Consider the following 9,174-nt stretch of genomic DNA (forward strand, 5'->3'; position numbering starts at 1 on the left):
TTAGAACGTATCCAGTGAATAGAGCGAACTCATTCCCCGCCCGCACCTAGAGAACATGGCCCTTTGGATTAGTAATAGAGGAACGAGCTCCTCATAAAAGATGGACAACAGTTGCATGCTGATTCTCATAGAGTAGCAGAATCTAGGGAGCATAACGGATCGATGGATCTCAAATCTTGCTCAAACACATACGTTTGTCTCCCTAATACAATACAAATATTGGACAAAGCCTAAAATGAAAACTACTCTAATACTAGCTCAAAATATATATAGTGTAATACGTCTTGAAACGTAAGTTCAACTTCTCAAACTTGTGACATTGAACTTGAGTTGATTGTTTTGCCCGAATTTCTCCAAGGGAAGGCTAGGCTTATTTAACACTTGTACTAGAAAATAAGTGGGTCTAAACCAAGTAATATTTTCAAATATTATATGAGTTTCGTTTTATGGGTTTCCATATCGCACCCTTGTTGACGTCATCTTCTCAGTGGGCACATGCCATGAAATGATCTCTCAAGCTTGAATCTGGTGTTTCAAAGAACCGCAAGGAGCGGCGGCTTCTTGATAAGGTTATCTCCAGTGGTAACTCCAAAGAACCGCAAGGAGCGATGGTGTCTTGATAGGATTATCTTCAATAAGAACTTCAAAGAACCGCAATAAACGAACATCGGTTTCTAAGCACAGCGAGATATATATTCAGTTTCAGTGCTTCATGCGTCCATGATAATTAGAACAAAGCTAGCATAGATTATCTCCACGGTACTTGCATGCGTGTTCTCGCTCTAGTCTCTTTTTTTCTCCTATATTTTATGCGTGGGTTGCCTTGCATGCATTTTTTCTATTGGATCCATGGCTTACCAGTGCAAGTATAATCACAAACATTAGATGCACAAAAATTAATTCATAATATGGTATGTGGCTAATCTTATATAGATCTCGATAAGAGATCTAGAATAGCATTTTTTGTAACTCTCAAAGAACAAATCTAAACCTATTGAAGAAAAGAGGAACATTAGATCAGCAATACAATATCTCTGTTCAGAGCTCTGAACAGAGAGGCTGGCTTAGTTCGGTATACGAACTAAAATCATCATCCGGAAATCTAAAGGATCAGCCTCAAAAAAGAATCAAATGCCCCGTAAAAAGGTGAAAGTGTCAAAATCTTCAATTGTTTTTCAATGAATGGCATGTTTACAAATAGTAGGATCTTCGCGACTTCGCTAAACATTTACATATTGTTGATTGCGTACGGGAATATAAGTTGGATTTTGTGGCTACTTTGGAAACTGGTAGACGGGACTTGTCGGTGAGTCTTTTGAACTGCCTATATATGGTGGTGTAGGCTTTAATTGGATCTTTCGTACGCCACATGGTAGATCTGGAGGCTTCCTACTTGGCATCAGAATGGACACTATGGATGTGTTGGCTAGTTTGGATGGAGATTATCATATAAAACTTTATATCGACAACATAGCCTATAATTTCACATGGAGTTTTGTCGCTGTGTATGGAGCTGCCTAGGAAATATATAAAGTTGTCTTCATCCCTGAATTGGTTAACTTGGCAGAAGATAATTCGTGCCATATTCTCATAGGCAGGCATTTCAATTTGCTAAGATTTTCACACGAGAATAGTAAAAGTGGATTTGACAACTATTGACCTTTCTTATTCAACGTACGTTGTCATTGACAGTATATTTAAGAGAGGTCTCAATATGATTAGACGATGTTTAATTAGGCAAATAGCTTTCCTAAACATACATACGAGAAGTTGGATCGTTTACTAATAGACACAGATTGGGAATTTAAATCCCCGCTGATCACTGGCCATAGCACTTATAGAGACCGTTGTTAGATCATGCTCCTATGTTGTTAACCATGGGAACACCCTAGACCACAGTGTAAATACCAATTCAAGTTTGAACTTCCATGGATACAACGTGAGGGTTTTTCCGACATGATTAAGAAAGTGTGGTAGAAACCTGTGGCTGACCATAATAATATTCAAAGGTGGAACAACATCAAAAGTACGACCACAGTCTAGGAAACAGGCCGAACTCAAAAATCAATCCAATGCACATATTGCTCGTCTTTCGCGAGAGGACGAACTCAAATGGTACCAATGGTCAAAAACATGATTTATTTCGGAAGGAGACTCGAATAAAAGATACTTCGATAATGTTGCAAATGGTAGACACTGAAAGAAATATATTCACTCTCTTGTACAAGATTAGGGTACAATCGAAGGACATGAGCAACTCAAATCATACATAACATATTGTTACAAAAAAAACTATTTGTTGAACCAGACAAAGGAAACTTCTCGATGCATGAATCCAAACTGAATATATTTTCCAAATTTCTGATGAGAAAACTAGTCATATATACAGAGGATGACGTAAAAAAATAGGCGATTTTCAAAATGGAGCACAACAAAGTCTTGGACTCAGATGGTTTCCCAACTGAGTTCTTTTAGAATTTCTAGGAGATCATCAAATTGGACATGCTTGAGTTGTCTAGCGTTCTTCATGCTGGACAGTTAGACCAATTTTACGTAAATTTTGGAGAGATAATTTTGTTGCTGAAGGTTAATGACGATGGAGAAATGATTCAACGATATAGACATATTTGTCTTCTTAACATTAACTTCGAGATATTCACAAAAACTGCAAGTATTAGGCTAAATTCGGTGGCTAATCATGTTGTACGCCCTATTCAAACTGCTTTTATGCAAGGAACAAATATCTGAGATGTGGTAGTAATCCTGCATGAAACCGTACATGAGCTACATCGGAAAGAGCTAAATGGAGTAATTTAAAAGATAGGCTCAGAAAAGGCTTGTGATAAAGTCAAGTGGTATTTTCTTCAATAGACACTCGAATGAAACATTTTTATGATGAGTGATACGTCCCAAACGTATCTATAATTTCTTATGTTCCGTGCTACTTTTATGATGATACTCATATGTTTTATACACATTATATGTCATTATTATGCATTTTCCGGCACTAACCTATTGACGAGATGCCGAAGAGCCAGTTGTTGTTTTCTGCTGTTTTTGGTTTCAGAAATCCTAGTAAGGAAATATTCTCGGAATTGGACGAAATCAACGCTCAGGGTCCTATTTTGCACAAAGCTTCCAGAAGTCCGAGGGAGAGACGAAGTGGGGCCACAAGGCGCCGCCACAACAGGGCGGCGCGGCCAACAGGGGGCCCGCGCGGCCCTGTTGTGTGGGGCCCCCGTGGAACCTCTTGACCTGCCCTTCCGCCTACTTAAAGCCTTCGTCGCGAAACGCCCAGTACCGAGAGCCACGATACGGAAAACCTTCCAGAGACGCCGCCGCCGCCAATCCCATCTCGGAGGATTCAGGAGATCGCCTCCGGCACCCTGCCGGAGAGGAAAATCATCTCCTGGAGGTCTCTTCATCGCCATGATCGCCTCCGGATCGATGTGTGAGTAGTTCACCCCTGGACTATGGGTCCATAGAAGTAGCTAGATGGTCGTATTCTCCTCATTGTGCTATCATGTTCGATCTTGTGAGCTGCCTATCATGATCAAGATCATCTATTTGTAATTCTATATGTTGTGTTTGTTGGGATCCGATGAATATTGAATACTATGTCAAGTTGATTATCAATCTATCATATATGTTATTTATGTTCTTGCATGCTCTCCGTTGCTAGTAGAGGCTCTGGCCAAGTTGATACTTGTGACTCCAAGAGGGAGTATTTATGCTCGATAGTGGGTTCATGCCTCCATTAAATCTGGGACAGTGACAGAAAGTTCTAAGGTTGTGGACGTGCTGTTGCCACTAGGGATAAAACATCGATGCCTTGTCTAAGGATATTTGTGTTGATTACATTACGCACCATACTTAATGCAATTGTCTGATTGTTTACAACTTAATACTTGGAAGGGGTTCGGATGATAACCCGAAAGTGGACTTTTTAGGCATAGATGCATGCTGGATAGCGGTCTATGTACTTTGTTGTAATGCCCTGATTAAATCTCATAGTACTCATCATGATATATGTATGTGCATTGTTATGCCTTCTTTATTTGTCAATTGCCCAACTGTAATTTGTTCACCCAACATCTGCTATCTTATGGGAGAGACACCACTAGTGATCTGTGGACCCCGGTCCTATTCTTTACATCTGAAATACAATCTACTGCAATTGTTCTTTACTGTTCTTCGCAAACAACCATCATCATCCACACTATACATCTAATCCTTTGTTTACATCAAGCCGGTGAGATTGACAACCTCACTGTTACGTTGGGGCAAAGTTCTGTGATTGTGTTGTGCAGGTTCCACGTTGGCGCCGGAATACCTGGTGTTGCGCCGCACTACACTCCTCCGCCATCAACCTTCAACGTGCTTCTTGGCTCCTACTGGTTCGATAACCTTGGTTTCTTACTGAGGGAAACTTGCTGCTGTGCGCATCACACCTTCCTGTTGGGGTTCCCAACGGACGTTTCATCTACGTGCATCAAGACTGTTTTCTGGCGCCGTTGCCGGAGAGATCAAGACACGCTACAAGGGGAGCCTTCACTTCCAATCTCTTTACTTTGTTTTTGTCTTGCTTTACTTTATTTTATTTACTGCTTTGTTTGCTTCTTATATAAAAAACACAAAAAAATTAGTTGCTAGTTTTACTTTATTTACTGTCTTGTTCTCCATGTCAAAAACACACAAAAATTAGTTACTTGCATTTACTTTATTTACCTTTAGTTTATTTCATCATGTTTCCTCCTAAGTTCACTCTGAAAGACATACCGGTAGGACGAGGGTCTATAATTGGGAGAGATAATATAGAAGATTTTTTCACTCATGTTAGTACCGCTGGAGATTTTGAAGATAGACACTTGGTAGAACTTGCTCCTACTTATGAAATTGATGTTGCTTCTTTAGTACACATGTTGGAACTAAATTTGTTAATCTCAATCCTATAATCCAAGACATGTTTCTTACACTCGGTGATATGGAAGAGGGAGAAAAGAAAGATTTTGTCTTAGAAACCCTTCTTAAAGAATTTGGTGGTGTAGCAAGAGAGGCTAGAAAGGTCTTTATTAAATACAATATGCTTGGCTCTTATACCAATTTTGTTAGTATCCTTGAAAAGATGGACATGGAGAGAGTAAGGTACACTAATAATATTAATGATGGTGGGGAGATCAAGACAACAATACCTTGTAAGCTCCTAGGAATGAGCGACGCTCTAGAAAATAACTATGGTTGGCTTGTACCTGAAAATTTGTTTGACGAGGATAGCAAACCTAAGAATAATGAAAAGGGAGCCTCTGAAACTCACATAGATAAGATAAAATGCATAGTTGAGAAAACTCCCAACACCTATGTTGATTCTTCACCTATCGACAACACTTGATACACACTTTCTGCGCCTAGCTGAAAGGCGTTAAAGAAAAGCGCTTATGGGAGACAACCCATTATTTTACTTCTGCACTTTATTTTATATTTGAGTCTTGGAAGTTGTTTACTACTGTAGCAAACTCTCCTTATCTTTATTTTATTGCATTGTTGTGCCAAGTAAAGTCTTTGATAGTAAAGCCAATACTAGATTTGGATTACTGCGCAGGAATAGATTTCTTGCTGTCACGAATTTGAGCAGTAGTCTCTGTAGAAAAATTAAAATAATCTGCCAATTTACGTGCGTGATCCTCAGATATGTACGCAACTTTCATTAAATTTGGGCATTTTCATATGAGCAAGTCTGGTGCCACTTTAAAATTCGTCTTTACAAACTGTTCTGTTTTGACAGATTCTTCTTTTTATTTCGCATTGCCTCTTTTGCTATGTTTGATGGATTTCTTTGTTCCATTAACTTTCAGTAGCTTTGTGCAATGTCCAGAAGTGTTAAGAATGATTATGTCACCTCTGAATATATGAATTATGCACTGACCCTCTAATGAGTTTGTTTCAAGTTTGGTGTGGAGGAAGTTTTCAAGGGTCAAGAGAGGAGGATGATACAATATGATCAAGAAGAGTGAAAAGTCAAAGCTTGGGGATACCCCCGTGGTTCATCCCTGCATATTTTAAGAAGACTCAAGCGTCTAAGCTTGGGGATGCCCAAGGCATCCCTTCTTCATCGAACACTTATCAGGTTCCTATAGTGAAACTATATTTTTATTCCGTCACATCTTATGTGCTTTACATGGAGCGTCTGTTTGTTTTTATTTTTGTTTTTTTTGAATAAAATCGGATCCTAGCATTCTTTGTTTGGGAGAGAGACACGCTCCGCTGTTTCGTATGAACACATATGTTCTTAGCTTAGCTTTATCTTTAATGTTCATTGCGAAATTTGAACTACTTCATTCATTGTTATATGGTTGGAAACGGAAAATGCCGCATGTGGTAAATGGTTTAATGTCTTGAATAATGTGATACTTGACAATTGGTGTGCTCATATAGATCATGTTTAAGCTCTTGCATCATGTACCTTGTACCCATTAATGAATAACTACATAGAGCTTGTTAAAATTTGGTTTGCATGATTGATCTCTAGAGTCTAGATATTTTACTGGTTGAGGTGTTTGAACAACAAGGAGACAATGTAAAGTCTTATAATAGTTACAATATGTTCATATGTGAGCTTTGCTGCACCTTTTATACTTGAGTTTGCTTCAAACAACCTTGCTAGCCTAGCCTTGTATTGAGAGGGAATTCTTCTCGTGCATCCAAATCCTTGAGCCAATAACCATGCCATTTGTGTCCACCATACCTACCTACCACATGGTATTTCTCCGCCATTCCAAAGTAAATTACTTGAGTGCTTGATGCGTGTAGTTGAAACGTCCGTTGGGAACCCCAAGAGGAAGGTGTGATGCGCACAGTAGCAAGTTTTCCCTCAGAAAGAAACCAAGGTTTATCGAACCAGGAGGAGCCAAGAAGCACGTTGAAGGTTGATGGCGGAGGAGTGTAGTGCGGCGCAACACCAGGGATTCCGGCGCTGATACGTCTCCGACGTATCGATAATTTCTTATGTTCCATGCCACATTATTGATGATATCTACATGTTTTATGCACACTTTATGTCATATTCGTGCATTTTCTGGAACTAACCTATTAACAAGATGCCGAAGAGCCAGTTGCTATTTTCTGCTGTTTTTGGTTTCAGAAATCCTAGTAACGAAATATTCTCGGAATTGGACGAAATCAACGCCCAGGGTCCTATTTTGCCACGAAGCTTCCAGAAGACCGAAGGAGAGTCGAAGTGGGGCCACGAGGTGGCGACACACCGGGCGGCGCGGCCCGGGCCCGGCCGCGCCGACCTATGGTGTGGGCCCCTCGTGCCGCCTCTTCACCTGCCCTTCCGCCTACAAATAGCATCCGTCGCGAAACCCCCGATGCCGAGAGCCACGATACGGAAAACCTTGCGAGACGCCGCCGCCGCCAATCCCATCTCGGGGGATTCGGAGATCTCCTCCGGCACCACGACGGAGAGGGGATTCATCTCCGGAGGACTCTTCACCGCCATGGTCGCCTCCGGAGTGATGAGTGAGTAGTTCACCCCTGGACTATGGGTCCATAGCAGTAGCTAGATGGTTGTCTTCTCCTCATTGTGCTTCATTGTTGGATCTTGTGAGCTGCCTAACATGATCAAGATCATCTATCTGTAATACTATATGTTGTGTTTGTCGGGATCCGGTGGATAGAGAATACTATGTTATGTTAATTATCAAGTTATTACCTATGTGTTGTTTAAGATCTTGCATGCTCTCCGTTATTAGTAGAGGCTCTGGCCAAGTTTTTGCTCTTAACTCCAAGAGGGAGTAGTTATGCTCGATAGTGGGTTCATGCCTCCATTGAATGCGGGACGATGCCGGAAGGTTCTAAGGTTGTGGATGTGCTTGTTGCCACTAGGGATAAAACATTGATGCTATGTCTAAGGATGTAGTTATTGATTACATTACGCACCATACTTAATGCAATTGTCTGTTGTTTTGCAACTTAATACTGGAAGGGGTTCGGATGATAACCTGAAGGTGGACTTTTTAGGCATAGATGCATGCTTGATAGCGGTCTATGTACTTTGTCGTAATGCCCAATTAAATCTCACTATATTTATCATGACATGTATGTGCATTGTTATGCCCTCTCTATTTGTCAATTGCCCGACTGTAATTTGTTCACCCAACATGCTTTTATCTTATGGGAGAGACACCTCTAGTGAACTGTGGACCCCGGTCCTATTCTTTACATCGCATACAATTTACTTCAATACTTATTTTACTATTTTCTGCAAACAATCATCTTCCACACAATACGGTTAATCCTTTGTTACAGCAAGCCGGTGAGATTGACAACCTCACTGTTTCGTTTGGGCAAAGTACTTTGGTTGTGTTGTGCAGGTTCCACGTTGGCGCCGGAATCTCTGGTGTTGCGCCGCACTACATCCCGCCGCCATCAACCTTCAACGTGCTTCTTGACTCCTACTGGTTCGATTAAACCTTGGTTTCTTACTGAGGGAAACTTGCCGCTGTGCGCATCACACCTTCCTCTTGGGGTTCCCAACGGACGTGTCAACTACACGCATCAAGCAAATTTCTGGAGCCGTTGCCGGGGAGATCAAGACACGCTGCAAGGGGAGTCTCCACTTCCCAATCTCTTTACTTTGTTTTTGCTGCATTATATTAAAACAAAAAAAAATTAGTTGCTAGTTTTACTTTATTTACTGTCTTGCACTCTATATCAAAAACACAAAAAAAATTAGTTACTTGCATTTGCTTTACTTATTTCAACATGTTTCCTTTTAATTTTACCGTAAAATACATACCGGTAGGACGTGGGTCTATAGTTGGGAGAAACAATATAGAAGAATTTTTCAATCATGTTAGTACCGTTGAAGATTTTGAAGATAGACAGTTGGTAGAACTTGCTCCTACTTATGAAATTGCTGCTGCTGCTTTAGTTCGCATGTTGGAAACTAAATTTGTTAATCTCAATCCTATAATCCAACACATGTTTCTTACACTTGGTGATATGGAAGAAGGGGAAAAGAAAGATTTTGTTTTAGAAACCCTTCTTAGAGAATTTGTTGGTTTAGCAAGAGAGGCTAGAAAGGTCTTTAGTAAATATAAGATGCTTGGTTCTTATACTAATTTTGCTAGTATCCTTGAAAAGATGGACATGGAGAGAGTAAGGTACACTAAT

This window comes from Lolium rigidum, chromosome 3 (assembly GCF_022539505.1).
Source record: "Lolium rigidum isolate FL_2022 chromosome 3, APGP_CSIRO_Lrig_0.1, whole genome shotgun sequence".
Lineage (NCBI taxonomy): Eukaryota > Viridiplantae > Streptophyta > Magnoliopsida > Poales > Poaceae > Lolium > Lolium rigidum.